The sequence below is a fragment of the Musca autumnalis genome, unplaced genomic scaffold (assembly GCF_047663935.1).
Source record: "Musca autumnalis isolate F117 unplaced genomic scaffold, ASM4766393v1 scaffold_2, whole genome shotgun sequence".
In the NCBI taxonomy this organism is placed as follows: Eukaryota; Metazoa; Arthropoda; class Insecta; order Diptera; family Muscidae; genus Musca; species Musca autumnalis.
In genome coordinates this window covers 186,445,181-186,459,215 of record NW_027411755.1, presented here as the reverse complement: position 1 = coordinate 186,459,215, position 14,035 = coordinate 186,445,181, and the positions used below count along the sequence as shown (strand labels likewise).

The 14,035-nt window shown below is 36.2% G+C and overlaps 1 protein-coding gene across 5 annotated transcripts in view; it reads right to left on the bottom strand.

The window, feature by feature from the left end:
- Positions 1-14,035, bottom strand: part of AP-2alpha (adaptor protein complex 2, subunit alpha) — a 41,243-nt gene that overhangs the window by 13,794 nt on the left and 13,414 nt on the right. The window lies entirely within an intron of this gene.

Genomic DNA, 14,035 nt, shown 5'->3' with positions numbered 1-14,035 from the left:
GTTTGGAGGAGTCATAGTTTCTTTCGAATATTTTTAATGTACGTTAATACTTTTTTAATATTTTTTTAAAAGATTATTATATTTTCAAACAAATCGTGGGATTTAAAGAAAATTTTTATCTAAATTTTTCAATTTGTATACCCTTAGTTTCATGTCTGAATAGGGTAAATAAAGAAAATTCGTTCCGAACTACTTTAGAGTTTCGTATGTGATTTACAGTATAAAATAATGAGTCTTTAGACGCATTTCGATACGACTTGCGGTTTCCAAGCAAAATCGTGAAAACCTAAAAAAACCCTAAAATTGTGAATTTTGATCGCGATTTATTTAAAAATCCCCCCCAGCGATTTTTTCTGTTTTTTTATTTTTCTTATCTATGAACATTGCTGTTTTAGAATCCGCGAAATCTTCCCATGTGTAAGCGGTTTTCATCAAAAGTTAGTGAAGGCGCACTGAGCATGATATTGTTTTATAAGGAGGCGATATAGTTAGTGCATTGTCTCAATTTGAACTTCTATATCTCAAAAACGGTAAAACTTACGAAAATATCATAAAGGTCAATCTTCTGGAGAATTTTCACAGCTACAACATTTTCTTTAGAATCATTAACATAGGTCTCGCGGTTTCCAAGCAAAATCGTGAAAACCTATAGAACCCCTAAAAATGTGAATTTAAATCGCGATTTATTTGAAAATCCCTCCGGCGATTTTTTTGTTTCTTGATATTTCTCATCTATGAGAATTGTAGTTTCAGAATCTGCAAAAACTTCCCAGGTGTAAGCACTTTCCATTTAAATTTGGTTAAGGCACACCGTGATACTACAATCAATACATAGTTCGATTACTATTGTAAAATAACAAAATTAGATAGCTAATTTTGAATTAAATACCACTGCATTTCTAAAAATCCACCAGTTTAAGTATTATTTTACGGTATAAAATAATAAGAAGAAGATAATAATAAGTTTTCGGTCCAAATTCGAAACGTCTCTCTTGTCTTGGTACAAACATAAGATTTCGTTTTTAAGATTCGTGCAAACCACCATTAGAAAATTTAAGAAAGTAGTTTGTGATTCCGCTTTTGCCGGTGCCAAGCCCGGATGAGAAAGGACGAGGGTTTAGGCGAAGGGCTGGTAACCCTACTTTATAAAAAGGCCCACTACCATGAAAAAACAAAGGAAAAGACGATGCCGAAAGTGTACTCAAGGCATGGAAAGAACATTTTTCTAAGTTATTGATAACAAGCAGCAGCGATGATGACGAGGCGACAGCACCAATCCCAGATGACGGAATTGAATGCATTCCGCCAAGCCATAGTGAGGTTATGACTGCAATAAGTAGATCGAGAAATAATAAGCCAGCCGGAGCTGATGGGCTACCGGCTGAACTGTTGAAAACCGGAGGGAACTAGTTGATAAGATGCATACACAAGCTGATTAACACTATATGGCAGGAGGAAAGCATGCCTGATGATTGGAACTTGAGTATCCTGTGCCCCGGGCATAAAAAAGGAGACAAGACTGTATGTTCCAATTATAGAGGCATAAGTCTGCTCCCCATCGCCTATAAAATTATATCCAGTATACTATGCGAACGACTAAAGCCAATAGTCAACGATATAATAGGTCCATATCAATGCGACTTTAGATTTTCACCCTAAGGCAAATACTGGAAAAAACTCAAGAGAAACAGAACGACACCTACCATCTTTTTGTCGACTACAAAGCTGCCTTTCACAGTACATTACGTACAAAAGTATTTCAAGCCATGACTGAGTTTGGTATCCCCCCAAAGCTGATACGATGCTAACAAAAACACGATCATCAGTTAAAATAGGGAAGAACCTCTTTGAGGAGTTCACCACCAAAAGAGGCTTCAAGCAAGGATATAGTCTCTCTTGTGATCTATTCAACATACTGTTGGAAAAAAACATACGATATGCTGAGGCAAGCAGAAATGGCACGATATACAATAAGAACCACATGCTATTCGCTTATGCCGCCGACATCGACATCATAGGTCGATCGGAACAAACAGTGCTTTACTGCTTTATAAGAATAGAAGAAGAATCTGCTAGAGTAGGGATGGCATTGAACGGAGATAAGACGAAATTGATGGTATCGACGCGCAATGCATCAACTGAAACCAGACCAACTGTGGAAGTTGACACATACAATTTTGAGGTTGTTAACGACTTCATCTACCTCGGCACCGCCATAAATAAAACAAATAACATCAGTTCTGAAATAAGGAGACGAATAATATTGGCAAATAGATGCTACTTTGGACTAAGTAAGCAGTATAGAAACAAGGCCATCTCTGGTGAAACTAAAGTCACACTCTACAAAACACTAATACTACCTGTGGTAATGTATGGATCCGAAAAGCATGGGTACTTGCGCAAGCAGATAAGGCAGTACTTGGTGTCGGGAGAAAAATTCTCCGAAAGATATACGGCCCAATCTCCGTTGGTGATGAATATCGGCGTCGAATGAATCATGAGCTATACCATATACATACTGGCATCGATATAGTTAAGCGTATTGAGTTACAGCGATTACGTCATGTCATAAGAATGAACGATGATTCCCCCGCTAAAAAGGCGTATGCACATGAGCCACAAGGCGGCAAACGAAAACCTGGTAGGCCAAGACTCCGATGGAAAGAACAGGTGAAAGATGACATCGAAGATCGTGGTATTGCCACCAACTGGGAAGAGATTGCTAGAGATCGGGGAAAATGGAAATCTATTCTTAGTTCGGCTTATGGAACAAATGTTCTGTGCGCAAGCAAAGCCACCTAAGTAAGTATGTTTGTGATTATCTTAAAAATTTAACAGCGTGTTCATGTATATCGAAACGAAAATGTGTGCCCATGAAAAACACCCAAACTTTAGTTTTGGAAATATTATTTCCTTTGCTTTTGCTTCAAAACAAAAGCAAATTTGAAAAACACACTCGAGTTTGGTAGTGTTTCTTGCGTATTCATTTTCTTATCGACATACATTAACAGGCTGTAAAATTTCAGTGAGAATGTTGTTAAGGTTACGAATTGATTTTTGCATTTGAAATCTTTTTTAAGTTAACGTTTGAAAAGGGACGGCTTCCGGACGGTATTTAGGCGTATAAAATAATTTTCACTTTAAAATTTTACGAAAATAAAAAGCCTTATTATGTCCCGGACTTTTAATTGAAAAAACGATAAATAATAATCAGCTTCTCCAACTGTAAAAACTTCACATTTTGCTGTCCACTCTTTCGTCAAAAAATACCGTTATGTGTTCATGTGTTCAGAGTTACTACTTAGGTATCAACAGCTTTTTGTCTATAATGAAAAATAGAAAATTTTGAGTTACTACGCTTTTGTTGAACAGATGCGATATGTATTCGCGTTATTTCCCTACTTCTACCTCCAGGTTTAGGAAAGTCATCACCTGAATAGCATTGGTCCATAACGAAATGTTAGCTAAAGTGGTTTGGCTGGACAGCTGAATCGGCGAAGCTTGTTACGGAGTACCTTATTATATATGGGGCAAATGTCTGTGTTGTAACATCACTTCATAATTATGCAAAAACGACTCCCGTGATCTTGAAGATGTTATCCGAGGTACTAAATCATCTAAACCGCTTGGAATTTAACGGAATTTCAATGGTGACACTAAAGCAGCTAGATGAACCAAGAGTAGATGACCTGAGCAAAGTCCTGAACTTATCGTCCTAATATTTCCCGAAGCGTGGAAAATGGGCCTTTATTTAAACCTGACAGGTCCCGAAGCGTGGAAAATGGGCTTTTATTTAAACCTGACAGGTCTCAACCAGGGGCCTAAAGCTGGGTACACATTGTCAGTTTTGAATGATAGCTTTGTTGTTGCTTGCTAGTGTGGCCATTCATTTTGTCATTCATCATGCAACCACAAAATATTTTGTGGTGGTTGGGCGGTTGGACAGTTATCGATAATTCAAAACTGACAATGTGTACTGTACTTTAGAAGTTTTTCGATTCCCTTAGTCCCAATTTACATTAGGCGAGTTTACTGAGAGGCAAAGGGTTACCATATGCCTCACCTCTCTCTCCTACAAAATGACAATTGCGGCAAGTAAACTCGCCCAATGTAAATTGGGACTTATACTATCGGAATTATTTAAAAGAGTTATCGATACATAGGGTTATCGAACAGTGAAAGCATATAGTGCAGTAAACATTGTCAGTTTTGAATGCCAATTTTTCCCAATTATCGATAACTGTCCAACCGTCCAGCAACCACAAAATATTTTGTGGTTGCATGATGAATGACAAAATGAACGATTGGCCCCTAATGTCAGTTCTGTTTTGACATTTGTGTAGTAAACACATGCGAAATACACGTTAATAAACAACCCAGCAAAATGTTCGATGCCAAAGATGACATTCAATCATGGGTGCAAGTGATCTAGCATGTCATCTTTTTAGCATCTTCATCGATGAATTTTATATGAGCGTGGACCCCAAAAGATGACGTTCTTTTCTGGATCCTAAGCATGTCATTTTAACCAATGCGTTGACATGTCATTTCCACCAATGCTTTGACACGTCATTTTCACCCATGCTTTGACATGTCATTTTAACCAATGCTTTGGCATGTCATTTTCACCAACCCCTTGGCATGAAATTTTCATGTCTTGTTTGGAAAATGGAAATGCTGTATTGAAATATGGTTTTCATGAAAAACAAAACTCTTTATTAATTCAAACGAATTCATGAAATAGCTACAATTAATTTATCAGTTTAGTTTTTCAAAAGTTTACATCCAAAATTGCAATGTAATCACCACCGCTGCAACGCAAAAGATTACTTCCTCCGTTCTCCGCAACTGATATTCTTTCATCTTACAAAAGGTTTTTTCAATTATCTTCCCATCACCAGTTCAGATTTCAACATGGACTCCAAATGCACTCCTTTAAGTATTTTTATTTCGTAAATTACTTTTATTTTATAATTTTGTTATTTTATAACAACATTTTGGTAGTTTATACTCTTTTGTTTAGTGACGGACATATGTAGGGATCTACAACCCGGCTTGCTTTAGGGATCTCTAAGAACAAAATGTAACGAACGGGGAGGAGAGACTTTTTATGGAAAATACCATTTATGCTTAATTAATTTATTTTTAATTGTTTCTTTCCAAAAGTAGTTTCTTCTTTATTTTCAGATTCTTGTTCCTTTTCGTTTCGGACTTTTTTTTCAAATTCCAAGAAGCGAGATTTGATTGATTTCATTCTATGTCAGATTTAGAACAGACAAGGGAACTTTTAAAATAGCAATGTGTGCAGTCCGATTCTATTTTTAGCTCGATGGTTGGGAAGTCATATAATACCAATTGTTTAGAAGTTTTAGTTGTTTGATATGCAGGAAATGTAAGACAACATCACGACGACAGTTCTAACAACTTTGGTCTGTTCCAGAAACTGCAAGAATCTACTTATTTTTACTACGATAACAATTTTATCGTTATCGGAAAAAATAGTAAAAATTAGTAGATTTTTGCAGTAATGGAACAAATAAACAGGTGTGTAAATAAAAACACAAACATCATCTCTATTGGATCGATGGAATGGGTACAAATGCTGATGAAAAGATCGGATCTTTCACGACTTCCTTTGAACCAATGCAAAAGATGACATGAAATCACGTCATCGCAAAGAACCCCTTCCGTCAAATTTTGCTGGGAATCCTACGCTACACTGCTCCAGAACGCGGAATATTGGTGACTATTTATTTGAGCAATAATCGGTCGGTGACTTTGGCACAACGTGAATTTCGTCGCAGATTTCCTGGAATTCTTTTTGACAATATCTGTCAATATCTTAAAGACAATATCTGTCAAGAATGTGAGGACCTATCGCCGGAAGTTTTGACCAAAGTGATGGAAAATGCCATAAGAAGGGCTCAAATGACAATAAACTGTGGCGGCGGCCATTTATCTGACATCATATTGTCGACTTGATGTAAAAAAAGTAAAAAAGTATCAGTCGGCTTAGCCGACAGAGATATACCCTCAGTTTTTTCCCAAAAAACGTACCCAGCAAAATGTTCGATGCCAAAGATGCCATTCAATCATGGGTGCAAGTGATCTGGCATGTCATCTTTTTAGCATCTTCATCGATGAATTTTATATGAGCGTGGACCCCAAAAGATGATATTCATTTTTGGATCCAAAGCATGTCATTTATACCAATGCTTTGACATGTCATTTTCACCAATGCTTTGGCATGTAATTTCCACCAATGCTTTGAGATGTCATTTTCACAACACTTTGCACTGACATTATCATTACGACAGGAGTTTTAACAACGTTGGTTGTGATTTCGAGCCATCAACAACATCAAGCCTATTGTAAATAATTAATCTTATATATTTAGAAAATGTGTATAACTAAAAACACAAAATTCATCTCTATTGGATCGATGGAATGGGTTCAAATGCTGATGAAAAGATCGGATCTTTCACGGCTTCCTTTGCATGGGTTCAAATGCTGATGAAAAGATCCAAACTTTTACGACTTCCTTTGCATTGGTTCAAATGCTAATGAAAAGATCGGATCTTTCACGACTTAGTTTAAACCAATGCAAAAGATGCCATGAAATCACTTCATCGCATGGAACCACTTCCTTCAAATTTTGCTGCGTATGTATGTATAAGAGGGTCTTAACAATTTTCGGCGTATAAACCGACAAAAATGTTGATTAGGATTAAAGAGCAAAAGTTTTTCGGAGGAGATACTTAAAGGAAGGGATCGACATTGACCATTATGGAAGTGGATCTCCAGCCATTACATATGGTGTCATAGGTGGTTTTTACACCCTTCGGGCTGTTTGGTCATGAAGTGTGAACTTGCCCCTGAAAAAACTTTTACCATCGTAATTGAGGCAGCGAATGCAAGTAGCTTCAACAAAAATCAAAGTGATTCGATAGCAGGTCTTAAAGTGAACTTATCCGAAATTTTGTGTGAGAGATACCGGATGGAGTGGACAATTATAGTCCGTATTTGAAACTGATCTATTTTTGGTAGATATATTAAGATGTGTAAAATATGGACCAATTCGGCCACTCCCTTCAAGAGGTAACATACGAACAATATTTCCGAACATTTTTTAACTTTTGTGGGGGAGGTACCTGAAGGAGTGGACCGATATGGCTTATCTTCGAACTTAAACTATGTTTGGACAAAATATTTCTAAGGCCAACTTTTGGACCCAATCGGAAGATCCGTTCGAGAGTTATCTTGCGCTCCAACCATCTCACACGGTGTCATAGGGGTTTTGTGCAACTTTCAGGCTATTTTCTCAGGAAGTATGGACTTGCGCCTGATGAAACATGTACCGTTGTATGGGGAACAGTGAATACAAGTAACTAAAACAAAAATCAAAGCGATTCGAGAGCAGATCCTAAACTGAACTTATTCGAAATTTTGTGTGGGAGGTACCCGAAGGAGTGGCCCGATTGAGTCCATATTGGAACCCCATCTAAGTCTTGTAGACATTTCACGATTTGCAAAGTATGAACCAAATCGGTTACTTCCTTCAAGAGTTATCGTACGTACAAATTTTCCGAACATTTTCGAACTTTTGTGGGGGAGGTACCGGAAGGAGTGGACCGATATAACCCATCTTCGAACTTAAACTAAGTTTGGACAAAATATTACGAAAGCTAAATTTTGGACCGAATCGGTTGATCCGTTCGAGAGTTATCGTGCGCTCCAGCCAGACAGACAGACGGACGGACATTGCTAAATCAACTCCAAATTGTCTGAAACACATTTCGTCCAAACATACTTGGGGTCTAAAACCATTATTTCGATGAGGTACATTTTGCCCGTATGAAAGTGTATATACCCTTTCTAGCCTAATTTTGCGATTTAATTTTACCGATTTTTGTCGGTAACAGCAAAACTGAGTTACAGAATCCCACTACAGATATGCGAGAATTAGACCCCAGAACAGGCAGTGCCACAGAACAGAACAGTAATTGACTAAAACATTTGATACGATCAGTCATCCTAAATTACTCGAAGTTGAAGAAAATACTATCCTCTGGTATTTTTTAAAATATTGGCTTTTCGCCAGACATACGTGGAATTCAAGAGCAAGATGTCCAAACCCAGTTGAGTGAAGCAGGCTTAAGATAATTACCCAGCAAAATGTTTGTAGCCAAGTGATTTCGGACTACATCTTTTTACGTGAAAGAAGTCATGATTTTTACAAGGGCATGGTGCAGTGAGGATACTGTCTAATTTACTTCTTAAGCACACATTTTGCATTAGTTCTTGGCAGTGAATAAATCACAACAACATATGATTCAACTACTTCTTTGGCTACAAACAAAGATGTAGTTCGAAATTACTTTTATTATTTTTTGTATACAAATTACTTTTTATGGATGCAAACATATTGCTGTTATTAGAACCCAGCAAAAAGTTTGCCTCTAAAGAGGCAGTTAAATGATATGTACAAGTGATCTGGAAGTGCATCAAATTATGCATTTTCACTCATGATTTTTACAAGAGAGTGACTACGGAAAGAGGCACTCCATTGCACTGCATTTTAACTGACCCTCTGGCACTGCATTTTAACTGACCCTTTGGCACTGCATTTTAACTGACCCTTTGGCATTGCATTTTAACTAACCCTTTGGGGTAGAATAGGAGGCAGTCCAAAGCACGTGTTTTGATACAGGCATTCTGCGGAAATTGTGCAAGCCATTACAAAATATGCCAGAACAAATAAAATGCATTATTTGTGTAAACCAAAAATATTAAGAACTTTATTACATTAACACAAATTATGAAAATTCTCCATTGAATTCAATCTCAAACATGCGTGTTTCCTCTTATCTCCATTTAATCCAAGCTGAACTGTTTTTGCTTCATCTGCTAAATGGATTGTCTTCCCATCAGCAGTTATGATTTCGACATGTACTCCAACAGCACTCCATTCGGAAATTTTCTCCTCGTGAGTTACCAGAAAATGTTCACAAATTAAATATTTTTTATTTTGCATTAACAAATGTTTGGAAATGTTAACACGCTTATCTCTTTTTGGAAAATCTATTCCGCTGCCTGTAGAGAAGTATAAACTGATTTATGTAAATGTAGGGATCTCTAACAACTGCTAATAAAATGTAGCGAATGGAGTGCCTTTTTCACGACTCCGTTTGGACTGCATCCGGATGCTGTTAAATTGTGGGGAATTGGAGTGCCTTTCTCACGACTCCGCTGAACTGCATCCGGATGTTGTTAAAATGTGACAAGTGGATGTGATTCTTTGGATTGCATCCAAATCAGAGGTCCGCAAAATGCATATAAAAGGCACACTCTATTGCCTTTTCCCAAAAGCGAATAGTACAGTGCCTTGCACATAAAAAATATGAATGTGCAAAAAGCAGATTCACCCCAAAAAATGATTCACTGCTTTAGTGCATGCTTACTTGCTTTTACATTTGTATTCACACGATTCGCAAATGCAGTATGCACAATACTGCATACCACCACACAGTATCGTACCATCTTCTGTTTGAATAAATGAATACATTTGCCAAATTTCGCTTTTTCTTTGAGTTTCTTTAATAATAGGATAAACACCATTACTAGTAATTGTTTTTCTCAACATTCATTTTTTATGTTTATTAACATGTAAATTTGACCAGAAATATCTACTGCTTTTTGTAATGCAACGTGCTTTTTCGAAGGCAGCGTGCAACGAAAAGGCAACGAGCTCTTTTAGTGTGTTGTGTGTGTGCAATTGGCACACACTCATGAAAGTAAAGGCAAAGCAAGCAATAGCACTAAACAGAGATGGCAATAGCAAGCAATGAAAAAGGCACGAAATCGCGAATATGCATTAAAAGCGAGTGGCATTTTGCGGACCTCTGATCCAAATGCGGTTAAAATGTGAGGACTAGAGTGCCTTTTTCACGACTCCGGTTGAAATGCATCAAAACATGCCGTGACAGAACTAGTCCACATTGCACTACTTCCAATTTATTTTGCTGGGAATTAACAAGAAACAAATTATGTTCTTTGTCTTTTTAAGTTTTTTTTTTTTTTGCAAAATTTTGAAATTTCTAAAATGTGAAAATTTTATGAAATGGATTCAAATCGGACATTGTCAAAATGTGAAGAACGGACTGCATTTTTCATGACTCTGCGTGGACTGCTTCAAAAAAAGCTATTCAATCACTACTTCACATGGAACAGCTTCAAATAAATTTTGCTGGGTATGTACAGTGAGATAATTATGTACACGGATGATGTCAAGTCCCACCGTTGATAACATTTGTGTCAGACTAAGACACGAGTTATATGAATATACGAGTACACGCCATAAAGTCAACAGCCGCATTCATCGCTAAATTGTCTGCGAAACCGAAGCAGATCGGTGGGTCAATAATTCCGACCAATAATTTTACCCCAATGACCAGAACGTCACATTCGATAAGATGAGAAATAAGAACAAGGTAGTTGAAACAGATAAAGAAAATTTGTTAACCGCGATTAGTCGGTGGTAACACCACCACAAACTTTCCAGAATGCAGCCCCGAGAACGGCAACGGAATGTCTCTTCATTTCTTCGGTGCGCCACTTACATGAAGAGGCTATGATCTTGCCGGTGTCGAAGCAGTTATCTGCTTGGATTCTATAGTAGAGAAAGACATTGGGTCTCACTTGTGCTATCAGTGGGCGTAAATATATTTACGCACATAAAAATTGTTGAACAAAAATAAAACAAAATATTCCACAAAACAACGTCAGCAAACGCGCACACAATTTCTCTCAGTCTATAGATTGGGTCAAGTTAGTCCAACCAACACATTTGCATTGGCATAGATGGCGTTATCCTGTTCTATAGACAAAACTCAAGCATGTCCGGAGAAAAAATTATGATCTAGAGTCAAATCTTCAAAAATATATAAATGAGAACCACAAGATCAATAGGTGTATCAAACCGGTTTGAATAGTATTTATACTGTTTCTGTTTCTGATCAAAAATATTATTAAAATTGACTAGGGTCTATGGACCTTTAATAACTTTAAAAAATCCTAGTTCAGTGGTAGTAATGTTTTATGATAATCTTTTAAAAATACATCTTTAAAATGTGTGGGATGCAATTTATCGTATTTTTTGTCCACTTTCACACCTCTTAAACACATATTAAAATTCCAGGTATTTTGTCCTCTGAGAATAATTGAAAAATTAAAAAATAATTGATTCCTTAAAATATATTACCCTTTACAATTTTGCTTAAGACCTCTCCTGGTTTCGAAAACTTACTTATCCTTCTACTCTTTCTCCATTCTTTATTCTTCTCTAATCTCTAACATCACTCTTCACATAACTAAGTGTGAACACAGTGGGCTAGTTATGGTAATTAAAGGGCCCTCAGTGTTCCTCCCTCCTCGTGTTTTTTATATATGTATATATTCTCCAGAAAGAAGCTTATAAACACAAAACAATGAAAAAATAATTTGTCATTTTTCCCTTATCAATTCGATGCAAACTGCATGCAAGCAATTTATACATTCGCATGTATGTATGTTGCACATACACATACTTATGGGACTAAGGTCATTGGACATATGAATGAATAATAAAATATTCATGAAATATAAGCAAAAAATATTTTTGATTTTTTATTTAAAAGATTTGAAGAAGGACGGATTCGAAAAAATTGATTTGTAAGAATAAAATAGGGACAAATAAAAAAATAGGTTAATTATGTCAGTTCTAAATATTTATATTTGTAATTTTACATTTTATAAAAGAGTGTTTTAAGACATCCCTTGGAAACATTAGGATGTCAATACAAAGACTTTTATAGGGTTATGGCCAAAATGGCTCATTCATTCTAATGGATTTAGTAACTTACTATACACCCATAATTTATATTAGAAAATATGTTTTCAACATTGATGTTTGGAAAAAAAACAAACTTGCTGTTAGACTACCATTATGTGTCAAGCGCCAATGAATTTAGTTGTCGCCAACATATACAAAAAACACATAACATCCATACACAAATGTACATACATACATATGTGAAATTCACACCTTTCAGCTGAAAAGCCAATGAAGTTAATTACTCATGTTCCACAATTTAAACACAAAGCTTTAAAAATGTCAAAGAAATATGAATAGTTTAGAATAATTTGTGTTTTTTGTAATACTTTTGGAGTTAAGTCATTTGACATTTTAGTTAAATATGTCTGTATTTAAAAATGATGCGGTAAGGGAAAAAAGCAAAAGCATTATTTAGCCAATGGCCGTTGGTCGGTTGGTTGTGTCTATCATACTGGGTTTTAGGGAAATAAATAAAACTCAGCTTAAAAAATTGACGCCCCTATAATTTAATAAACAATTTATTCAATTATAAGTAAATGTCTGAAAAGCTGTAGTGATTTCAATTTACCACTGAGTTAATGTAATAATTTTACATAAAACGTTTTGTGATTGTTCTTGCTGGGAGATTTGTAAAAAAATTACAAGAATATCGTTCTGTTATTGTACGTGCTGATGAATTTGGAAGAAAACTGATTGATGACTGATGAGCTCGGCAACTTAAGGATTGAATATACAATGTGGCCCCATCGTAAAATTTCTTCCAAACGTAAATTGACTTCCTAAAAAGGTCTATATCGGACAATTCTTTCGAGAACCCTCACACAAATTGAAACACTTTCTCAAAGTGCAGTTTAAGGGGATACCTCTACTTATCACCTTCAAAAACTCGAACAAAAATGTATTGACTAATTTTTAAGTACATGTAGTATTAGAGTATGCCGCAAATTCAAGTCGATCGGATCAAAATTAGCTGAGATATGACCGTTTAAAGTGAAAAAACCATTGTGTTCAATTTCTTTATTGAAATTGAAATTGAAAACCATTGTTGTTTTGTGTATAGAAATGCAATTTTCTCGAAAATTCATTTTTTAATTCGCACAAAAACGAATGGACCGATCTTCATATACTTTCGTGAGTTTGTCTTTAAGCTAGACAGATTCTTTAATATTTTTTGCCCTATTTTTGGACAAAAAAAAAAAAACAAAATTTTAACGAAACAAGTAAAAAAAGTGTCAGTCGGCTTTGCCGACAGATACATACCCTCAGCCAATGTGAAGTGAAACTTTCACCTGCGGACAGATAGAATGTATTTAAGGTCTCTTCAGAATTTGGTGGCCCTTTTTGGACATTTGAACTTGCCGACAAAATGTGGATTAGGAATTAATACAAATGTTGAACTTTTGTGGGGGAGGTACCCTTCGGGAGGACCGATATGTGCCATTTTAGAAGTTAAACTAAATTTTGACAAAATATTAGGAGATCCAAAGGAGATCCTAACATTTTAGTGACATTTTTTAAATATTAGGGAGAAGTACCGGAAGTTGGGGACCGGTTTTGCCCCATGAAACTAAGTTTGGATAAAATATGACGAAGACCAAATGTTGCACCAAATCGGTAGAACAGTTCGAGAGCCACATATGGTGACATAGGGTTTTTTCACCTTTCGGGATGTTTTCCCGAATATGAACCCGCTCCTGAAAAAACTTTTACCGTCGTAATGGAGGTAGCGAATGCAAATCGCTTCAACAAAAATCAAAATAATTCGAAAGCAGGTCTTAAAGTGAACTTATCCGAAATTTTGTGTGGGAGGTACCCAAAGGAGTGCACAAATATAGTCCATATCGAATCTGATCTATATTTGGTAGATATATTAGGATGTGCAGAGTATGGATTACATCAGTCACTTCCTTCAAGAGTTATCGTGCGCATATTTTTTCCGAAGATTTTTGAATTTTTGTGAGGGAGGTACCTGAAGAAGTATTTTCTCAGGAAGTATGGACTTGCCCCTTATGAAACTTGTACCGTCGTATGGAGGACAGCGGATACAAGCTGCTACAACAAAAATCAAAGAGATTCATGAGCAGGTCCTAAACTGAACTCTTCCGAAATTTTGTGTGGGAGGTACCCGAAGGAGTGTACCGATTGAGTCTATATTTAAACTTC